This window comes from Aulonocara stuartgranti (genome assembly GCF_965226115.1).
Source record: "Aulonocara stuartgranti genome assembly, chromosome: 3".
Classification (NCBI taxonomy): Eukaryota; Metazoa; Chordata; class Actinopteri; order Cichliformes; family Cichlidae; genus Aulonocara; species Aulonocara stuartgranti.
In genome coordinates this window covers 32,325,586-32,348,544 of record NC_138941.1, presented here as the reverse complement: position 1 = coordinate 32,348,544, position 22,959 = coordinate 32,325,586, and the positions used below count along the sequence as shown (strand labels likewise).

The 22,959-nt window shown below is 40.4% G+C and overlaps 1 protein-coding gene across 1 annotated transcript in view; it reads right to left on the bottom strand.

The window, feature by feature from the left end:
• col25a1 (collagen type XXV alpha 1 chain) overlaps positions 1 to 22,959 on the bottom strand; it is a 152,997-nt gene that overhangs the window by 70,998 nt on the left and 59,040 nt on the right. The gene's annotated exons all lie outside the window — the stretch shown is intronic.

Genomic DNA, 22,959 nt, shown 5'->3' with positions numbered 1-22,959 from the left:
AAATAAAAATCCTGTTTATGCTGTGTTTGGCTGATTTATGACATTCCAGATGTGTCATTAGGGTGCAAAACGCAGGATTATGTTGCACAACTCTTTGTATGATGCTAAGTGCTCAATTTGATACCACTGCTTGGCTCAGCCTCCACTTCCAACTTTGCTCCTTTTGAACCCTTTCCAGGATAATGTCAGCTGCTGCCAGTGAAGGGTCCAGGCAAAGTTTAAGGAATGAAACCACAGGTGGAGCCTGACTCTCACTTTACTGTGGTTCATATCAACCCTGGGTTCTCCATAGGTTTGTATTTTAAAAGAAACAGAAGGGGGTTTACTGTGTTTGGCAGTCACTTCATTATTGCTCACTTTGAAATGACACATGACACCTCAGAGAGGAATATCCTGTACGACAAGATGACATCCTTCTGATTTCAGTAGGATATTTTTGACAACCTTTAAGAAAATACTGCCTTCGTGGGAGTGTGTGGTCCAGACGAAATACTCTACACGATTTTTAGATATCATCATGATTCCTAATATTCATCACAATATTTTTTATTCAGATTATAGGCTGTAAGGAGATATCGCCATAGAATCCAGACTATACACTGAAAAACTTGGTGAAGAGTGCTCTAAGCCAACAACAATATTTCAGTTTATGAAACATTAATGAAAGGATAACTTAACAATGTCTATAACGGCCAGTCCAAACACGTTTTCAGATGTATTCAAGTTTCCTTAAGACAAAAAAAAGTGACCAGAACCTCTTTAAAAAAGTGAAATCAACAGCTGGATTCTAGGGCGAGGGGAGACATTCGGCTGCCTGTTAAGGCAAAACATCACTCTTGCTCAAAAACATTGTTTTGGCCCGCTGTTTTCTCACAGTATCCCGTGTACAGCGGTTTCGGAAAAAAATGCGGCCGGGAATGTCATGACGTGGGTCACTAACTACGAACAATCTGTTGAAACCTTTACAGCAGATTTTAAAAATGAAAGTGAAATAAATCAGAGTGAATTTAATGTTCGTAGTAAATGTTTGGCCAGGCGAAGATTTTGGTCAGACGTAACAAAAATGGGCCCTGTGGTGTTGAATATTGTGTTTTTACATTGTGTTATTTGGTGGCTTTTATATTTGAGAAAGGAAGCAGCAGAGAGCCACATCACAATGCACAACCAGGGATTACGGTTTGGCTTGTTTTTTTACTAGGCTACACTGATGGTAATGTCAGTCCGTTTGTTTTCAGTGACTACTGTAGATATACTCACATTTATCCTAATGGTTGCGGTGATCCCTTCACATCTTTATATAATGAATTACAAGCTTATTTTATTCAGCTGACCATAAATTTACCAAATACGTCCAAAGAGGGCTGAAAAACTAAGCTAAAGCTAGAGTGCCAAAAAGTGCACTACATTAAATAGCTTTGTCTTGATATCCCTGTTTGTGTGATGTACCATTACACTTTATGGATGCACCTTACTCATGTCTCAATCACACTAGAGTATAAACAGCATGGCATTTGCCTTTTGACTAGGAAAACTGTGATTTCCCAGTGTCTGCTGGGAAGTAGTTAAGGTCGTTACGGACCAACCAGATGTTGTCTGTGCAGGGCCCTCAACCTCCGGACAGCCACTTTGATCACAAGGTGATTGTACATATCAGCTGGTAGGAGGTAACCAAACAACGATGGGCTGACTCGGGCTGACTGCAATCACTCTCAGACAGATAATAACTGACAATAATCGCAGAATAATTTCTAAACACGGGCAGACTGCCACCAAGTAGCAGTCAGTTAGATTTATGCATATGTAAGACAGATTTTTAATAGATGACAATAGATTTGCAACTATCCCAGTTAATCCACATGTTATAACAAACAGATTATGTTTAATTTCCAATTACTGATCCGATTACTCTGCATTGATCCCATTCAAATGCAGAATGATAGCTGACAGACATAACATCTTATTGCTGTTTTTTACCATTAACACACAAACAGCAACTGACTGTGAGTATTAGCACTAACCACAGCATGCACTAATCAAGATGGCTGCAAAAGCACTGTTAGAATAAAACATTAAATATCAATCGCCACCATTCAAAGGAAATCTGGTCAAAGAGAATCTCAGTTTTGTTACCTTAACTGCAAATATCTCTCAAAGCTATGTCTGAAAAACACAATTTATTGAATGGTTTTTGATACATAAAATCCAATTAAACAATGAGCTATATTGACCCAAATCCTTATCCAGCAAACCTCTGATATGAGGTAAAAACACACTCACACAGGCCAAGCGGTGTGACCTGGCCAGTCAACGAAAGAAATGTCCCTAATTAGTGCTAGCGACTTTTCTTTCTTTAGCTTGTGGTGATAACATCATGTGGACTGTGATCAATGGTTACATGTTCTTGTTAGGCTAGTAGAGTAGTTTATCGAAAATATCATTCACTAACCTGCGACAACAGACAATTCAACTATTTACACTACTGCTAAACCAAAAATCTAAATATTCATATAAAATCTGCTTTTGCATCTTAATCTAGAAGTTTTTTAATTTCAGTTAACATAAAAAAACTTTAAAAAATTAACAGTTTTGGTCTTGAGCCTTGTTTTTGTGCATATGCGATATAATCAAACATACTGTGAAAAGTAACTTTGTTCACTAAAATTGTCAAATTGTCATTTGTAGACAGTGCCAGTCAAAGCAGAAACACTGCTTTAACACGGTAATCACTTCTCTACAGCAGCGACGGCATTGTATTGACTAAACTGATGGATATAAACTGACTTGATTGGTACCATGTTAGCTGTGAGAGCAGCATGAAACCATCAGCACAACAATTTTCTGCTTTCTTACAACGCAGTGTGGGATTTTTACACCCCGCAGAGTGTTATTGGTCCAAAATATTGACACTATTAGTCATTCGAAAGTTATTTGGAAAAAAAAAAAAAAGTAATTGGCAGCATTGTGAAACATGCTGTTTTAAGCCATGGCTATATTGTTTTTGAATAATTCTGCTCATGCCATTCATTACAACCTTATTTCAAAGCTATGCATTGTTTGACATAATAAATTTCTTGTTTATACTTCATGGAATTGAAACATAATTGCTTTTTAGCACTGCCCACCATCCATAAAATACAGATTGGTCCGGCACAGCTAACAGCACAGAGAATCCGTTTCTCCTTTCTCTCCAAATCAATCAGTTTTAAGTAAACCAGGCCCCGGCCGGACTCATTTACAATACCAGCATTGTTACTGAGCTTGATATACATAATCAAACCATTCAAAGCTTCCCTCTCAAAGTAATAAAGCTATCCCTGAGAATAAAAGTCAAAATTATGCCAGAAATAGCAAACAGGGTACCAGCTTCAACCTCCAAAGTAAATCAAGTTTGACGAGAATTGGCTTTAGATTTCACAGTAAGCCTAGTTGCACCATGCTTGGGTACAGTGAACAAATTGAGATGTTTTCTGAAACTGCAGGCCGAAATCATACACAGTTTATAATGCCCCTTGTTAAAATGTCATCACGAGTGAAGCTTAAAACTTTTGATCTTCAACATGGTCTGTGTCACTTGCTGTGGTCTCTTTAATTGCAAATAAAGAGGAAAGCAAAATGTACTTCTGAGTGTTCATTCAAATGCATCAAAGGTTTCTGTTAAAGATAGAAAAAGCCTAAAATCGCCCGTTTTGAAAGACTCGTTTGTTAATACCACAAGCAAGATCTCCTTCTTGAACTGAACCTACAGTGCAAAAATCTGAAAGCATAATTGGTATATAAGTATATAAGTATAAGTATATAAGGACAAATGTGTATAAGGAGTTTGTACAATTCTAATAGGCTTTAAACTCAATATTTGGTATGACCACTTTTATTTTTCGAAAAAGCCTGAAATCTAGCACGCAAACTTTTCTCTCAGTCTTCAAGAAAAGTTCTTCGGGTTTCGTGAAAGATATTAAAAGTCCTTTTAATTTTAAAAATCTCCTTTTAATGTTCGCTGCCTTTTTTCCATTCCCTGTTAACACAGTCCCACACTGCTTCAATAATGTTGATGTCTGGGCTCTGGGGAGGCCAATCTAAGACTGATAATTTTCCACAGTGTGCTTTTCTATCCAGGTATACTTTCTCTGCACACTTTCCAGATGGTACTACATCATGGATCAAAATCTACCTACATACTGGTCTATCAAACTCTAATTTATCTTGACATTTTTGGTATTTTTCATAGACTCATCTAAAGAAATGGGAACAAGTCATGTGCTTTTGTGACAGGTTGCCACAAAAGCATACAGTTTAAAATTAATTCTTTGCTAAGTTGTCTGTTATGTGTTGACACGAGACTGGTTCTTCCACTGAGTTAGGTGCCTTTTATGCTTAAAATGTTCAAAGGTCAGTGTTAACTGGCTTAACAAATGAAAAACATTGCTCTGAAAATGGTCAGGTACAAGCACTCCAATGAAAATTAATTCAAAGAAATATCCAAAGAAAGGCTGTGAAAGACCTTCAGAACTGTTTCTCAAAACCACTTTAAAAATGACAAGAGAGTCAGTAAAATATAAAGAACTGAGGGGTGGCTCAATACTTTGCACAGTAATGAAGCCATTTGTCCATGACTCATTCTAAGACTACTTATAAATTTAAATTTTAACCAGCCAAATCTTTGGATACCAAACGCACGGCATACTGACCTTGCTGTTTATTCATAATAATGTCCACACAATGTCCAATATAAATGTCATATTAGTTCAGTGCTTCTAACTACTTCAGATGGGAATGATTCAGAAACTGACGTGAACAAAATTTGTGGGATTTGGTTCAGTTATGTTAAGTGACACTGGCTTTGCCATGACTGTCAGGTCCCATCGTGACTAAAGTTGCGCCTGATTCATTGTTGAGTCGATAAACACTACAATATCACAGTGTGGCCCAAACTAGCCTCAGACCTTGGCTCTCAAAGCTGAATTGAAATGTTCGGAATATTTCTAATAAAAAACACAACTGTTATGATCAATGTCTAAAGCATTCCAAGGATTTAGGAGGATTTGGTCAAAACAGACTTTAATATAGTCCATTTAATACCACAACATGGATGGATGAGTTTATTAAACCTGGCAACTCCTGGGTATCCAGGTCAGAGGAACTAAAGCTGCACAAAAGCTGGCTTTCTACTGTACAATCATCTGTTACTTTACAAGTACATTTTTGTGGAAACGTCTGGCAAAGACGAAGACATTCTTCATCCAAGATCCTCATTACTCGGCATGACAATGAATAAATCAATACGTGAAATGCTAATTCGTGGAACAATGTGTCCACTGTCCAAGGGAGAAAAAAATGGAAATTTAAGCACGATTTTACAATCATCCTTGTCCATGAATGTCACTGCTCTCTTCATCTGTGTATTGTTGTCAGAAATGGGAATTGCAAAATCTAAAAGCAAAGACAGAGACGCAGAAGACTGCTCCTCACAAAAACCTCAAGTCAGCGGATTTACTGAGCTAAAAAAGAAAAAAGAATAATAATAAAGTGCTCAGTGTCAAACCTGACAGACACATGTGAGGATCACGTCGAAATTTCTAATAATCTGGATCTTCCATATTGCGCCACGTTGAGCAAATTCAATCCAGCTTGCTGAACTACTGCACTGACCCCTGAAGTCTTTGAGGTTACGCAGATGCAGTCCAACGTTAAAGTGCATCTGTGCTCCCCTCACACAAACACCTGATTCTGAAGAGTCAACGGAGTGGTACAAAAAGATAGATGAAGATCTGGATTGTCTCTCCATCAGTTTTACACCCCTCTTGGGAACATCACTCACGGGTATTGTTGAGTGAAATAGGAAAGTCCTCTCAAACTTGAGATCGGCTAAGTTGGCCCCAGAAGGAAGTCCTTGGACTCTCATTGACCCTACCTACCTTTACGAACCCCATCACCTCCCCAACATCGTTCAGTTTAAGAGAGATAAGTAAGTCAAACAAACAGCTTCTTCTCAAAGAGAAGGTCGTTAGGCACTAAAAGGCTCCAAAACCCAAAATGACCATATTACACTCTAAACATTAGCAGCAGCATGTCAGGTGGACTCCCTCGTTATCATGTCTAATGGCTTACTCAAAGAACAGAAAAGTTGCATGGATTATACCAACTGTACCAATGGTTGGATGTGCGTACTCTGACGTACAGCTTGCAGTTCACATTCACATAGCAAGCTTCACTTGTGTCACTAGAAGTTCAAGTCCTGGAAATGAGAGGCAAGGGTCCAAATTCCTGCTATCTGATACAAAGAACAGACTACAGCATGGTCAGCGTGTATAGTTACGTCTTTTCAAAGAGCAACCCTATTATCAGCCATGTTTAATGGTAGCGGTTCTTTAACTGCCTTCAAACTGTTGGGGTTATTTTTCTTGCGAGCCAAAAATAAGCGGCGGACTGTAACACGTGTAGGTATAAGGAAAAAAAAGGTTTGTTAACTTGTTTAGAGAGTGCAAAGCTACTAACCCTAAACCCCAACTACTTCTTCTTCTTTATATTTTTTTTCCTTTTAACAGCTTCTTGAAGGTTTTTGGCAACTTCATATAAACAGCAAACTCTGCAAAAGAATTTGGGGGCCTATTTTAATTTTCCCCAGACCCGCATTTAAATCCCAGCCCGACCTAGAAAAACAGTGTTTGAAAGGATATTTCACATTATTCTCTGATTCTGTGGCATATATCTTCATTATCGTTATTTCCAACTGAATAAATATGATGATTATAGTCATTTCCTAAATACTTATTTTCAATTATATTTAATTCGTTGCCCCAAAAAGAGAGGCACATTGTGTCTGATTTTTACATTTACTTACTGTCCTCTCTTTGTCCAGTCATTTTGTCACCGCAGAAAATCTTCTCCAGTGAGCACTGTATTTATTTATCCAGTCCATTGCAATGCTACAGGGCATTTCCTGTATCTATTTCAGTGCCAATCAAAAGCCATTACACAGACATCTTTGTATTGTCTCTGTAACAAATTTATTGTTAGATGCAGATAGATTTGTTTACAGAGTGCTACTCAAGACAGTAAAGCTACAGTAAAGCAAAACATCTCACTGATTACAGCCTAAATGTAATCTAATGAACAGTCATGAGAAGTAATGAACAGCGTCGCCCGCCTCATAAACTCTAATGAAACTCAGTTCTGTCATTATTAATTACAAGACGCCATGAAAAACATGTTGTGTTGTTATTACGTTAAAGTTCAAACTAATTCACAGCACCAACAGCCCACTGGTTAATGTCAGAAAGTCCCAAGATATCACCACGAAGCAATTGGAAACTAATTACACGAACCAGGATTCATTACAACGCAGAAAGCAGATCCTGATTTTTTTATTTTTTATTTTAATGAGGCATGTTTTCCGGGAGCATCCCTGCACACCCTCAGCAGTGGTCAGGGTATGTTGTTATCAGCTTGAAATGAATTCGTTTCTCCATCCGTCCCTGATGAATAAGGCAATTTTGTGCCTGTGTATGTGAATGTGGTGTGTGTACGTTGGCTGGGTTCTGCGCTGCGTTTGTCCAGATGCCAGTTATCAGTTCATTAAACCAATCAATCCATTAGGATGTGAGGAACTGTCTATCGCTGCAGGCTCCATTAACGCTGCGTCAAGCAGACTGAGACCGGTATTAAAAATGCATCTCCCTCTCCTTCTGCCACACTAAAAAAAACCGAAAACAGTCTCCAAGTGAAACTTTTTTTTCTTTTTTACAGCACACTGCCAGTTAGCACAGTCCTGCAGTCGTCTTTCAAAGGTAACCTCATAATAAAGACGTACACTCACTCAGACACGTTTAACGCCCAGCTCCGTGGACTGAAAATCATTACAGAACCGAACAAGAGCTTTGTCACAGAAGACACATGACGTGACTATGACTATGGTTGGCAAGCGTGCGTGGATCATCCACGTTTTCGCTTCGGTTCAGTGTCAAGGCTTGAACGCTCCTGAAGAGGAAGTAAGGCCTTTGAGAGAGAGCCTTTTCATCACCTTCAGAGATCAATGTGTTTTCCTCTGGCAGCAGGCTCAGTGCTGGGATACTTGAGACCCACCCCGTTAGCTGCACACTGCAATTATCCTCCCCACAGAACTGACTGCGGTCGTGATGGAAGCAGAACACACTCCCTGATGAGGGGAGGTCAGTAATAAGCCAATCGATCGGCCAAGTCGCGTCGCTTTAATGCAAGGAGTTAAACTGGCACAGTCGGCCTTCCTGACGACTCTATCAGGAACCTTCACTGTATCCCGAGGACATTCCTGGAAACATGTGCTTGCATTCAAGGGAGTGTTACTTATGGGTAACATCATGACTGTTAGCTATACCGTTTCATCTTGTGAAAAGGAAAAATAAAAATGCCAGGATGAGCCCAGCTTGGCTTGGCAACGGTGAAGTGTAATCCACAGTGGAAATGAATGGTTTCTTTTTAGTGTTAACCAAGTCATATCTTGGCATGTCCTCCCCCCCAGATCGCACGGGGGCTTCCAATCTACCAGATAAATAAAACCTAATCTAATTGTCATGATAAAATCGCCGTCTAGGGCCAACTGTCTAGTCAACTTTCACTGAACTGCAGCTTCATCCACCTGTGCCTTCATTTCAACACTGGTCTGTTCAAATAACAGTGTTAAGGAGGGACAAAGAGTGACCGAGAGTTAATTATTTGACTCGGCATATACCAGTGTTTCCCGACCACTGTGCCGTGGCACATAGGTGTGCTGTAGAAGGTTATCTGGTTCCACCTGATTAGTCCTCTAAGCCAGCGGTCCCCAACCCCCGGGCCACAGACCGGTACCGGTCAGTGAGTCGTTTGGTACCGGGCCGCGAGAGTTGAGGCTCGGGTGTGAAATTTATGGTTTTCAGGGTTTTTATCGTTAACTCAGTTTCCCTTGGTCTTTTCCCGTGTGTTATGAATAATTCTTCTTTTTTTTGGTACCGGTACTGGTTTTATTTTGTTGTACTTATCCGCGACACCTTAAAGGCCGGTCGGTATAAGTATTGTCGGACATAAACCGGTCCGTGGAACAAAAAAGGTTGGGGACCGCTGCCCTAAGCGACCGGCGTGAGTAATGGGCAGAACAGTTACATTCTCTTCCACTAAAGGACAGTACAACTACCTGCCCCAATTAAATGGGTTGCCAACTGCCATCTGCCAGTAAAACTGAAGAAGACGAAGAACAAATGACATAATGGTCATACTGTGAGATGACGCAGCACCTACTGCCAATAGATAAATATTTGAAAAGAATCTGACCTGGGTCCCGGAGAAAATTCGGACCCAAACAAAGGCCCTAGCATGAGTAGTGGTCATAAGAAAGCAAAAAAATATACTGGGGACAAACCGAACCAATTCCGCTGTGCCTGGTGCGCGGAGAAAAATTATCAATATGCATTTTGTGACATTTTTGTTGTGCTGTGTGATTTTTCGAATGTGAAATATTGGATTCTAGTGAAAATCTATTTCAGCATAACCTGACCTCTAAACTGATTTGACCATTCAGGTTGGAAGAGTCTAAATTTACCCTTCTAAAGTGCAGCTCTGAGGCATCCTGTTGAACACCAAGGAAACTGAGGACACACTGAGACGTGGCCAAATGGCTCTTCAGGGGATCAGCCAGAAGATACGTTGAAAGCTTATGAAGGGCGTGTTTGGCGACCATTGCACCGAGCATAGTGATGGCGACATGCATAGTAATACATACTACACCTTCTTCTGTGTGTGTGCTTGAGCTGCTAAAATCGTCACAAGAGGATTTCTGTAACTGGGACATAACGTGCATGATTAGCTTCAAATGATCCTTCTCTTGTTCAAGTTCAAATGAAATACTTTATCTGTGTTTAAGGCTTTTGTAGCTATTAAATGTCACGTTGGAATCGCGTGTAACCCTATACCTGCTGCTAACGGACGCTATGACTGCTGGCTGACCTTATCAACACCAGAGTTTTGAGAGCCAATGGTGTGTGGTGTGTGAGTGCGTATATGTGTGTGTAGCTGGATTTAAAAGACATTGGGCTATACAATATGGACCACAGGGCCCCAAACTGCTCAAGGACAGTTCTTCAAACCAATGAAGTCACCGGAGAAAAGCCAGCAGCGCTCAAGTCCAAAATGCTATTACAATACTCAGCTATTTCAATAAACTAGAATACAGTTCGTTATCCTCATTACATTAGTGTCATGTTTGGTTGGATACTGTAGGATAGCCAACAACTAGCATGGTTTGCGATCCTATTTTTTAACTGCTTGTGGTTGTTCTTGTTTTTTTAACTGTACAGAGGCTACCACAGCAAATAGCTTTCAGTTCAGATGGAGTCAGTGTGTCAAAACAAGCCATAACCACCGTTGGTCTTTACTCTCTAAGATTTGATTGATCAATATTGACACTTCCGATAAAATGAAACCAGTTCCATGAAGTTCTGCTCTGTACAAATCGTATTACTTTCTGTTCAATGACCCTTTCCCTTTCTGACAATCCCCAATATTATTTCTACTGAAAAAAATATTACATGGTTAGAGGGTTCAACTAAATTACAAAATAATTTAGCAGTCACAATAAGCAGCTTTGCAGCAATTTTATTCTTTAATGACTCAGTTCAATCTAGTTGGTTATCTTCAGGGGAAAATAAAAATTCAGATTTTGCTGGTTCAAGTTTATAAAATATGAGGATTCCTAGAACTTGACTGAGTTTCTTTTTCATTTTTTTAATCACTGTGAATCTATTAGCTTTGGATTTGGAATTTAGTTTTGGCCTGGCACAAGAAAGTGTTTATATATTTTCTTCTTCTTTTTCTTCCTTTTAAATTTAGGCAAACTTATCCTCAAATCTAAGCGAACACAATCCCACTGTCTGGTCAGTAAAGCTGCAGTTTCACTTATGTGCGGGACGTTTCCATTCCCTTTGATCTGATTTGGTTGGGACTCCGGTATTGTTTTTTTCCCTTCACTCTTTAATGTATTCTATCTCCCAAGGGACTTTCACTATGCTTCAACTTATCGGCCAACCTCGGTGGTCTGAAGCTGGTGCTTACGTGAGGGTTCAGGCTTGGTGGATTATCCTGCAACAGTTTGAGCACGCAAGCATGACGGGTACAGGCTCTTATGTCACAGATACCCTATCTTGTCAGCAGCAAAGGAAAATATAAGATAGACAGGCTGTGAGTGTGGTGGGCTACAAAGGCGATCGCTTAAGTAGAATAGAGGGATGAAAGATTTAAGGGGAAAATGGAAAGTCTACAGTCTAGAGCAACATGCTTTTGACCCTTTTGCGTGGAGTTGTTGAATTCACTGCCCTTATAAAACTCCTCAGTCAGAGCAGATATTACGGTTGTTACATTTCAGCTATGTAGACTTGACATTAAATCTTTTTAGCGTTTAAGATTAAAGAATGAGCGCGACTCGTATAATCAAGGCTTGAAACTAGAAATGTATCGAAATGAAAATGCTCCACTGAACTCTCAAAACTGGCCTCACTAAAGATGAGTGCCAATTTAGCCCTCTGCTGGGCACGAGCTGCAAAAAATACAATCCAATTTTTCCATTCAGCACTCCAGTGAATCATAAAATAATGGCACAGTATGTCAAATCGGCTCCAGATATATAAAGTGCAATTTGAAGAGAAGCCTCCTCTCACCAGACCTGCAGGTGTTGACAGACTGAGATGCGAGGTTGATATTCGAGTGGGAACAGGTAGGTGAAGTTAGTGGAAGCGGCATTAAAAAAAAAACAAAGGAAAATCAAACAAATAACAATAACTTAAAAACGACGGTGATAAGAGGCTACTTCTGTGCATATCTGCAACACATCCGATATTATGTGGACTGTCGTATCACAAATCCCTTAAGAAGACTGATGAAAACAACCTGACAACAGAATTTCAAGGCTTTCCTAACCGACCAAAATAAACACAGGGTAGCTCAGACGAGCTCTGGGAGAATGCTGAAAGCTGTAAGTGTCTCACAGCCGTGAATGAGTCCTGAGTGGAAACAAAAATAAAGTGTCATCTTCAGGCTGTCAGTCTTAAACTCACTGAAAGTCAGCCAGTAGGGAGTTTATTTTCCCAAACCCAGGAAACCCCTCTGGATGCTCAGGGATATACAACATTCCTCTAAAAAGACATGACCAAAACAACTAAATTTAAATGAAACACTCTTATTAGGGATTATTTCAAGCCACAAATCATGGTGATCTTTCCACTACGGTCTTCAAATGATGGGCTGTGAGCAAAAGTAGATGCATCATAGCGCAAAACATTCAGCTGGAAGGGAAATGAATTGGTACGAAAGCCAAAGCAGCCTGCACACGAACAAAGCTCACATTTTTCTAACCTCAGCAAATCTTTCCTTTTAAAAAACACACACAAACCACTGCACCTTTAGTTGCTTTTGTAAGCCATTAATTCCCCTTAATGAGGGCAATTTTTTCACAAAGCACTCACAGTTCCTAAGGATCTTCCTCCGGAGCTGAGTCATAGCCGGCAACTGCAAGCTTTATACATACCTCGCTCATTTTTACTGCAGTAATTGGTGTAAAAACAATGTTGCTGCATTGAGTCAGGGGACTCTTTATAAGAGTTAATTCCTTCTTCTTACCTTATTTCCAATCAAAATAAATTGGATAAAACCTACTCGCATTACTGCTTAAGCTACAAGAAGGATTTCTAATGAAAATTATTTCCGTATTAGAACACCAGTTGTTAGGTCAAGCTTCCATCTTGGGGAAAAATCCTTGCTATTAAAGAAACTTGACAACTGTGGTGGAAAATCTGTTTTCATTTTCCTGCAGAAACCTTCCAGGTGCACAGAGTGTAGGCCTCTGGGATGAAGTACAACAGTAAGACCCAAATACATAATAGATGTAAAACTGATTAATACAGGCAATATGAAAAGGAAGAGCTGGAGCTGAGTTGGGTTGCAAAGTGGCATGCAGATGAGCAATAATTGCAGAGAGGCTGTAGGTGAGGTTAGCAGTGCACTGCTGTATTCTCTACACTAAGCCTACCTTTCATAGTTCCTAGCTTACTTATGTAGCTTCCTGATGTAAAGGTCAGTTGGCTTCTCCCATCTGCATGTCAAAAATATCTATGGCAAGTACTGAACCCAAGGTTGCCGTCCAGCGCATCAGTACAGTGTGAGTGTGTGCATGCAAAAGCTCAAAAGTGCAAAATAAAAAAAAAGGTGTGCAAATGAGTGTACAAGGCAAAAAGGATGTGCTAGAGTAGAAAACCACCAGTAAACGCTGCCTGCCTGCTTGTCTGGTTTACGTCTATCCATATCACAGTAAAGGTTGTCTCACTATGAATTCAACAGGCATTCAAACTGTGTCAATATTCCGATCAGTGTTTCTAATTAAATGTACACATTAAACCTAAAAGTAATAAAAAAGAGATTACTGAGCAAGACCAGCAAGATGAAATCGAATCCGGTATTTTTGCCTTCAGACAACACGCCATAAAACTCATATTCATGAGCTGTGATATTAATATCACAGCACCATCTGCCCCCAACAGCTTTACGTAAAACCAGTGACACAGACTGTGAACCATGGTGTCCACTGCTCTCATGATCTAAGAAACATCAACATCAGATTACACGCCAGCACACAAATATAATAAAAACATCTGGAAAGCAGAATGCATTATTAGAATGCAGTAGTGTAATTGTATTAACCAAAATACTTGGTGCCAAATAAGACCGTTAGCTCATCAACACAGTGAAAATATAGCAAATCATATGTGATGCCCGCCAGCTGGGGATTTTTTTTTCCTGTCATCAACAGAGAAATGCCAGACACGGTAACACAATGCCTCATGAGAAATAACTAGAGGAGATTTTTCACAAGCCCTTGAAGTTTGACAGTAAAAACAAAGAGTGTTTTTAAAGTGTTTGGAAAAAGTCCCTCCTCATCATGTTTCCTCTCTACGTGTCAGTCAAACTGACCAAGTCAAAGGTTATGGGCGGAGGAGGGGGGGAGCTCATCCTCTTGGGATGATTTATAATCCTGACCTGTAGTTTCAGGTGGCTGCAGGGCTACAGCAAAGCTGGCAGTGGGGCCCCAGCCCTTCCATCATGACATATTGTTACTATTATGGTCTTGATCCTAAAGGTTTAGCAAAGGATCCACAAACATTTGCCACTTCCTCATCTCACAGCCATTTTCCTCTAAAATCGCACATATATTTGAAAAATGCAATTTCCATCATTCCAATGATGATTAAAATAATAAAAATATTTAATTGACAGAACACTTTTGGTTTATAATATTTTGTATTTCTATGTAACTTACTCTTGGTGTCAAAGTAATCAAAGTAATATATGCATGCTCATATTACAGTCATATTATAAGTCGTATCATAATATACGTTACCTAGTTTATAATATAAACACGACCCTAAGATTAATGCATTTCCCGCTATGGAAAGATTTAAACAAAATATACTAACAGAAAGGGCAAAGGGAACAAAGGATAACATAAAAAGTACTGTAGAAGCAAGTCTGTATAGTAATTTAGATGATTGTTTTTCCTCTTCAAATGATCTTTGTACTTCAGCTACTTCAGTAGGAAAGGGATGGGACTAATTAAACCCAGGACATAGCAGAATAAATAAGATGAGTCACTTACATAACCAGAGTGTGCATCAAAGTCAAAAGTGCAACACCCGAGCCATTCTAAAGTGATCAAAAAGTTTGTGCAAAACTTCTTGAGCAGCCTTTATTTATCTTTTGCCAAATCACCTCAGAGGAAGTGTGGCTGTAAAGAAGCCATTCTTAAGGCAGGGAAACGGAGAAAAGGCTGAGGCATCCCAAACTACATAAGAACCGGACTGAAAATCAGTGTAGTGATGAATCCAGATTTGACATTTGTGGTTTGAATCCAATTAATTGAATTGTATTTATATAGTACAAATCACAACAACAGTTGATTCAAGGCACTTTATAAGGTAACAACCTTACAATAATACAAAGAAAACCCCAATAATCACACACCCCCTTTGAGCAAGCATTTGGTGACAGTGGGAAGGAAAATCTCCCTTCTAACAGGAAGAAACCTAGGGTAGGCTCAGGCAGGGGTGGCTATCTGCTGCGACCAGTTGGGGGTTGATGGGAGGAAGAGATGTGGATAAGAGTCAGAAATGAACATCTTTAACTCCCCTAACTCTTGAACCATTTGCTTAGTTGAAACATTCCAATAAAAAAATCAAAAAAATAAATAATTTGTAATAATTCATTGTTTTGTGTGTTATTTGCTGACATTCGGATGTGGCGCCCTGCCTGGGATTACCGTAATGACCCTAATGTCACAGAAGAAGAACAGCGTTGATGCTTTCAGGAGCCGTTGGAATTTTTCGATTGTGCCAATGGTTCCAGTAGTTTGACCACGCCCGCGCTCCCATCGGTTTTAACGTGTTAATAATAACTAGTGATTTAATGCAGAGTGGTGTGTAAACACATAGTGAGTGAAAACAAATGCTCAGTGCATCATGGGAAGCCCCTGGAAGCCTACAGTAAGCCTATTGTAGTGTAACTAAGGGAGGGTTCAGGGTCACCTGATCAACCCTAACTATATACTTTATCAAAAAAGAAAGTTTTAAGCCTAAACTTAAAGGCAGGGAGAGTTTCTGTCTCCTGAACCCAAACTTGAAGCTGGTTCCAAAGATAAGGGTCCCGGAGGCTGAAGTAAATAATCTTTATTATGTACAGAGGACCCAACACTGACTGTGTACAGTCATCTGTCAAACACAGTCGATTCCCTGTCATGGTTTTCAGTTGCATTTCAGCCAGTGATGTTGGGGACCTTGTCAGATTTTGATCCACCATGTAGTACCATCTGGAAATTGTCTGATTGGCACTTTCATCTTATTCACACAGTCACACAGTGCTTTATCTATATCTGAGCACTTTTATCTGACATTTACAAACACACTCTGCAAGATGCATTGGGGGTCAACACGGGGCTCAGTATCTTGCCCAGAGATGCTTTGAAACATGGAAAGGCGGAACCGGGCTTTAATCCATTGACCTTCCAGCTGGTAGACGATGGTCTTTTGAGGTGTTTTTATCTTTAGTTTTTGAATTAAATGCTCTACTTAGATGTAAAGTTTTTTCCCCACATTTTAATTACTACACCTATTTATCACTTTTATTTAAAAAATGATGGGTAGCTCAAGATGTTTGCACAGTACACCCTATCCACAAAAGAAATACCTAGGTTCTCCTTTTTTTCCCCATCCTCCATCTCTTCGCCATGTTTCTGGAAATTTGGCAGTTTTTGTGCCATCCTGCTGACAAACACACAAGCAGTACTAAAAAAACAACCTCCACCTCAGCTGACTGGTGGAAATAGAAAAACACAGACCTATTCTCGTTAAGCTGACTTTTGTCTAAAGTATTCCTAACAAGTTATCTCTTAAGTAGTGACAAAGGGTCTATCTGGCAGTGGTACAGAACAATTAGCCATGCAGCACGTGTAGAATCAAAGGGGTTATGAGAAATTTGCAGACGTCTTAAATTAAGCTGAACAACCACCACCTCTCTCAGCGGCCGCAATGAGAGAGATTATAGCAGATCAAGCCTTTGAATCTACTCTGTTCTTTCATAAATCATAAGAAGACATCCAAGAAGATTCAATTAGTCCTGCTCGCTTAACCTTGGCAGCACGGAAATTGCACACCAAACCAAATACCCTGAGCACAGTATGAGAGGTATTTATGAAAGAGATTTGAGGAGGCACTCGGTGCCAGTCAATGGCAAACAAACTAATAAGCAAAGCCAAAACTAAAGGGGTCCAGATTGTTATTAGATAAACACGAAAAAAGGAGCGGTGCTTACGAGAAGACCTGGATGCTATTTTCAGGCCACCCATTTACCCGAGTCCAAGCCAAACGGTAACCTTCAGAATACAATGTGTTGTGTGAGGCAGTGATAAAAACCTCTTTTTATTTAGAGCTTGTGTTTCCAGAAGGACCCAAAAAGGCATTCTGTTATGGATTACCTTCGTGGCATAACGAGCTGCCATGTAGAAAATGAACACCAAAGCAAGTCTTTTTCTACTGCGGCTGCATTTTTAATGCACTGGTTCATTATTTTCCCTCTAAATAAGACTTTCATGACTATAGAGCACTGAATGTCACCTTTCACAAAGTTTCTGTTTAATCAAACTACAAAGCTTCTTGGTTGCTTCATAACAAGACAGAACTGGGCTAGAGATAATGACACTGAGGAAACTTCTTTTGGGTGGAGATCAGATTTGGCCATCTGACCAAAAACAGTGACGAGTAAATGTAAGTGGCATCTCTTTGAGTCGCCCGTTGTTCCAATTTCTAAATGCTAATGAAAACAGGATTAGACAGCTAGTGCTGTAGCATATGTGTGCGTGTTTCCACGTTTAATGCTGGGGACCGTTTGAGCATCGTCTAAGGCCACACATGGGATACGTACACACTTTCCACTTACAGACACACAAATTGTCAGAGATGGAATGATAGCAGATGGTCCTTCTTAATGTTTGTTACTTAAAGAAGGGGAAATACATTTTGGCTGTTGTTTGTGCTGTCTGCTAAAAGAAAAATCTGAATTGTTTGACTGAGATCAAACTGCATTACCTTTAAGTTGGTTTTATGAAGAGAGAAAAGCCAAGCTTCATCTTAATATTGGGCACTGTTACGGGAAAAGAGCAGGGCTTGATTTCTGCAAACAGGGCACTGATTGTAGGACTGCTGAAGTCAATTACTCGTTCAAGTGGCAGCATACTGTTCACATTAAACTTGCCATGTTACGCTGTTTATTGCTCCCTATGTTCCATGAGAACTTGCACTTTTGGAAGCACATGAAAGGAGAGGCGATGCGTTACTGTACTCCTAGAGAGGAGTTCAATTAGTCGAAGCCTGCGTGTGAAGACGTTCTGCTCCGAATTCAGCACCAAGCCATCCTTGACGACTCTCTCTGAAAACTATCAACCTCAAAAACCGAGGGGTGCTCCATCTATCTGCCTTCCAACATGCCCCGTTCTCACAGCGGCTGTCATGCGCGGCGAGAGGCTTGTGCATGGGCAGGGTTGTCATGTGCATGTGCAGCATAATTCACAGCATGTAACGCTGTACATGTAACACCTACTCTGGCAGCGTGCATTTTCCACGAACTCCACTTTATCAATCATTACTGGGAAAGTGCCTGAACAGAGGCCCTAAGCAGTAATTTTGGTGGATCATTTTATGCATGCTAAGGCGGTTGAGATTTACGTAAACACTGAACATTTGCAGATGGGCGTTATGAAAAACAGGTGATGGAAATTTTAATCGAGTTTAACTTGAAGACTGCTTCTCCGATCCAGGATTGTAATCATTTGATAAAATATCTTGTTTTGTTTCATACTAACATTTTATGTCTGACACAGAGCAGTTTGTGATGGTGTTGCATTATGTAAGTAGAACTAGAATTGAATGAGTAGTTCACCAGCTGTATATATTATTCAGTGATTGAGATTAACAACACTTTAAATGTTCAAGCCATCAAAAAAAGTTTTGACACTAATAACTGTAATTTTTTGTGTATGTGTGGTGACCGTGGCTCAGGGGGTTGGGAAGCGTATCTGTAACCGGAAGGTCGCCGGTTCGATCCCCGGGCTCTCTGTCCTCGTTGTTGTGTCCTTGGGCAAGACACTTTACCCTACCGCCTACTGGTGTTAGCCAGAGGGGCTGATGGCGTGATATGGCAGCCTCGCTTCTGTCAGCCTGCCCCAGGGCAGCTGTGGCTACAACCGTAGCTTGCCTCCACCAGTGTGTGAATGAATAGTGGCATTGTAAATCGCTTTGGGTCCCTTGAAAAGCGCTATATAAATCCAATCCTTTATTATTATACTGATTAACTGCAAAAATACAGCATTTTAACGTAAATGGCATCTTTACAGGCACTGATTTTGATGAACTTGGACACAACCTGACAACTTCAGCATGTTCACTAGAGGGGCATCCATCAAATCACGTGCACGGCTGGTTTAAATTCAACAGCACTGCATCGATTCAGGTACGGCTTTTGTCACAATTTAGGCTGTCTGAATCGATGCAGACATCACTTTTTGGAAAACCCTCACAACACAGCCATATCTTGTTTTTATCTTTCAGCCTAATCATGCTATTTACTGGAGGCTGGCAACCCACTCTGCTCAAACCAATAAAATTGTCTCTGCCAGAGTTGTCAAGTCTGTGAGAGCTTTTGTCAGAGCAGAGTTATTAATCACAGATTTTAAAAAAAAACAAACAGTCCCAGTCAACTGATTAAACTAACAGACAGGTAGAAAATCCCCAAGCTGAGTCTGAAAACTTTCAGCAAACTATCCAGATAGCAACACTTCACAGTCTCAGATTCCCTTCTTCACCTCCAGCTAACATTAGCAAACATGAGCAGTAGCTGCATGTTCTTCTATGCTGCTGCTGCAGGCTGAATCCATTTCTTAAGCCACAACATAAGAAAAAAAATCCAATTAATTCCTTTAAAAAAACGGCATTTTTTTGTTAGACAACAGACAAGATACTCTAATAGATGTCATGGTCATGTAACCAAAGATGGCACATGTTAAAAGCACAGCACCAACATATGACTTGTTCTTCGTGCCTCTAATAGAACTACCAGATTATCAAAGCGTACCGCTTAAAAAAAAAAGTACATCAAAAATACATCACACTTTCCTGACCCTGTGGGGAAACTGGTCTTGAACTCCCACTACTGCTGATCCACCATATGCCTCGTTCTGCTCCATAACTGCTATGTCACTCCTCCCTGCAGCTTGATCCACCGTATTCAAAGATTTTACCGTTTCCAACGCTAGGGAAACTTTTTCAAGGTTTGGCCTCAACCCAAGAGAAAAGTTCTCTAATGCATGTACACAGTGGAAGCACTTGTTGGGTTTTTTTCTTTCCTTCCATACCCCAGTTACAGATGGAGAGACCCCATCCTGTCAGGCTCCCCTGTGCCAAAGCTCTGCCAGGGAGGCCCCTGTGATAATGAGCCTTAAACACTATTTACAGCCACACTACAATAATGCTGTAACAATGGTTTCCACATAAGTTTTGTTTCAATGGACGTTTCTGGGCATAACTAGGCTTGGACCAGGCTAATAAGTGGTCCCTGATGGCCTTTGCCAAACTTTACCTCACTGTGCTGCCAGTGTGCATTTATAGGATTTTTATACCCACAAAATCATTAAATACAACAGACGGAGACTCCAGTAGTGTTAAACATTACTATGACTTTGATTGGTAAACTGTACTTATTCTAAATTCCTCATTCTGGTAAAAAAAAAAGAAAAAAAAGACCTAATATTATGTTTTACCTCAGGAATAAATAACTTGCTCCGCTGCTGAGAGTTCAACAAGAAGCTTGCTATCACCCCTATGTCCCTATGGCAAGCACGAAGCTACCAACAGAAGCTGGTTAGCTCAGGATTGCAAAAAGACTGGAAATGGAGGGAAATTGTTCTTTCCTGTTCCAGTTCTTTCCAAAGGTAACAAAATCTGCTTGAAGTCCTGTCATCACCGTGAGGCTGTAAGGCAATAAGTGGAGACCTGTGGAAGTTCATGTGCGAGGGTAAGAAATCATTTGGAGCACATTATAACCGTGAGTAAAACTGTAACTTGTTTTCACACTTGCTCTGTGCATATTAAATGAACAATATATTACCGGGTCCAAGATAGGCTGTTTTTTTATCCTCTGGATAGAAACCAGCTAGCTTTTTTTTCCTTCTGAATATAAACCATACAGACATAAGGCATGCCATAGGAGAATTTTCCTGAAGAATTTTATGTGATAAGATGCTGCTCTCATGTCTGCCTGACAGAAATGCTACTCAGCGACAAAGCACAGCGGCTACAGCTAGCTATAGCAGCTAGCTGCAGCTAAAACGCGTCTCTGTGTGTCTGGTTTATAAAAACTGGAGTGTGGAAATGAGAAGATGCAGTCTGGGACTAGTTGAGATTTTGATCACAGTCTAGCTGTTTGAATTCTTAACTCCAAGCACGGCTAAAAAAGCTGCTGGCTGTAGACTTTTATTTGCTGGCACACGTAGCAGAGTATTGTTGATATTCACATCTACAATCAGCAACAAAGTAGCAGTAATATATTATCACTGGCTAGCTTCCAGAGAGCCTGATGGATAAAACAGACAGCACAAGAATTGAAATGTTTATGCAGTCAGCCCTAAGGCCTCTCCGATGCAGGGATACGTTTATCCCAAAGTCCTCAGTGTCTGTCTGCTGCTCCCTGGAACTGTAAATGTGTAGCCTACACAATAGCACAGTTGTTCAGTTGTTGTACAATCAGTAAACAGCTCAGTTGTTATCCTGTCACTTAACACGATGTAGGACATGAGCGTGACGTTGCCAGAAGACATTACGCATGTGAAAATTTACCACAGAGGGCAGGAGTACACCCCCAGTATGAAAAGCCCCTTTGCTCGCTGTGTGTGTGTGATTTGTGGAGTGGGTAGCTGGAGTTACATCATGGGCACTGCTTAGGCTGTGCCGCTGCCAGGTGTATGATGCAAAGGAAAAAAGAAGGCGCAGGCAGAAGAAGGGTGTGGGAATTTAGAGCCTAACATGAGTCTCAAACCTTGGCAACCTGTCTTTACTCAATGCTCACCCCAGCGACACAGAGAGGAGCTCTGGAGCTGCTGTGGAGAGACTGGAAGGGATGTGAGCGGATCTGTGTTTTATCACTGCAGAGTGGCAAGTCCTTTGGGACGCTCTTCTTATTCTTTGAAGGGCACTTTATCAGACAGCGTACGAATTACAGCGCTCAAAAATCTCGGTACAAATATAAAACAACGGTAGACGGTATCTGACCTTCGAATATAATCCAAACCTGAGAAATGTCTTAAGTTGCCTCATTATATTTCTGAATAATATGCTTTTTGAGACACAAAGACTCCAATGATACTTCATAAAAGCAGATGTCATGCAGATGACATTTCCCATACCAGAGACATTTCCTTTTCCCCTCTAAATTTTCCTCCTTGAAAATGCCTTGTTCCTGTCTTGTCACTAATGGCTCAGCATATGCCAAATGGACAGAGAGAAGCCTCCCCAAGCGCTCTGCTCCTGGGCTACTTTTTAAGACTCCTTTAAGGGTAATTGAACAGTGATGGGTGATATCCTGAGTGTATTAAGAGGAAGCCGCAGAGACAGGTGCTTCCCATGGTGCAAAATGTAGTACACCGGAGACCTGTGAGGGTTAGATGCTTCAGACAAGGTCAGGAGCTGTTTTGACTTCACCACTCTGCTTTTCTGAATTCCCTGGCAGGTGGTGACAGCTGCATGTAAGCAAAAGGGAGTTTCCACTTGGTTTCAAGTCTCTCAGAGGCACAGGGTGGATTGTGGATTCAAACCTTTAAGCTTGCTAGTTGCTTATGTGATGATAATTTCGACCCACCTTCATGTGCCTGGTTTTTGCTACTGCAGACATATTTTCCCATATATGTAAGATTTATCTTTTCATTATACAGTGTCGACCATGTCTTGTATTTCTCAAAGTTCAAGCCTTTTTCTCCAACTCTTAAAAGTCTGACAGGAGCAGACTTATCATTTTTGATGTGAAGAGTACCTTTCTTCTCAAGCTGCTCTTGAACCATGACAAAATTTAATGGAACTGCTTCCTGCGGTTACTAAGGTAATTATAGATGTCCCAATAAAACAGCAAGAAAAGATGTCCCATTAAAACCAGAGTCCTTAGAAATTAATTAATCTCTATTCTCTAGGCACCTTTCAGCCACCATAACCACACATTTGATTACTAAGTAAAAAGAAGTTGGTGTACAAATTACCTTCACACACACACACACAAAAATTTTCATTCTAGTCTTTGTCTAGCTCCTCTGTTCATCCTTTGTGCCAGAAATAACATTGGTAAGGATATCCCCTGCATCCCAGTAGTAGAAAAAAACTGACT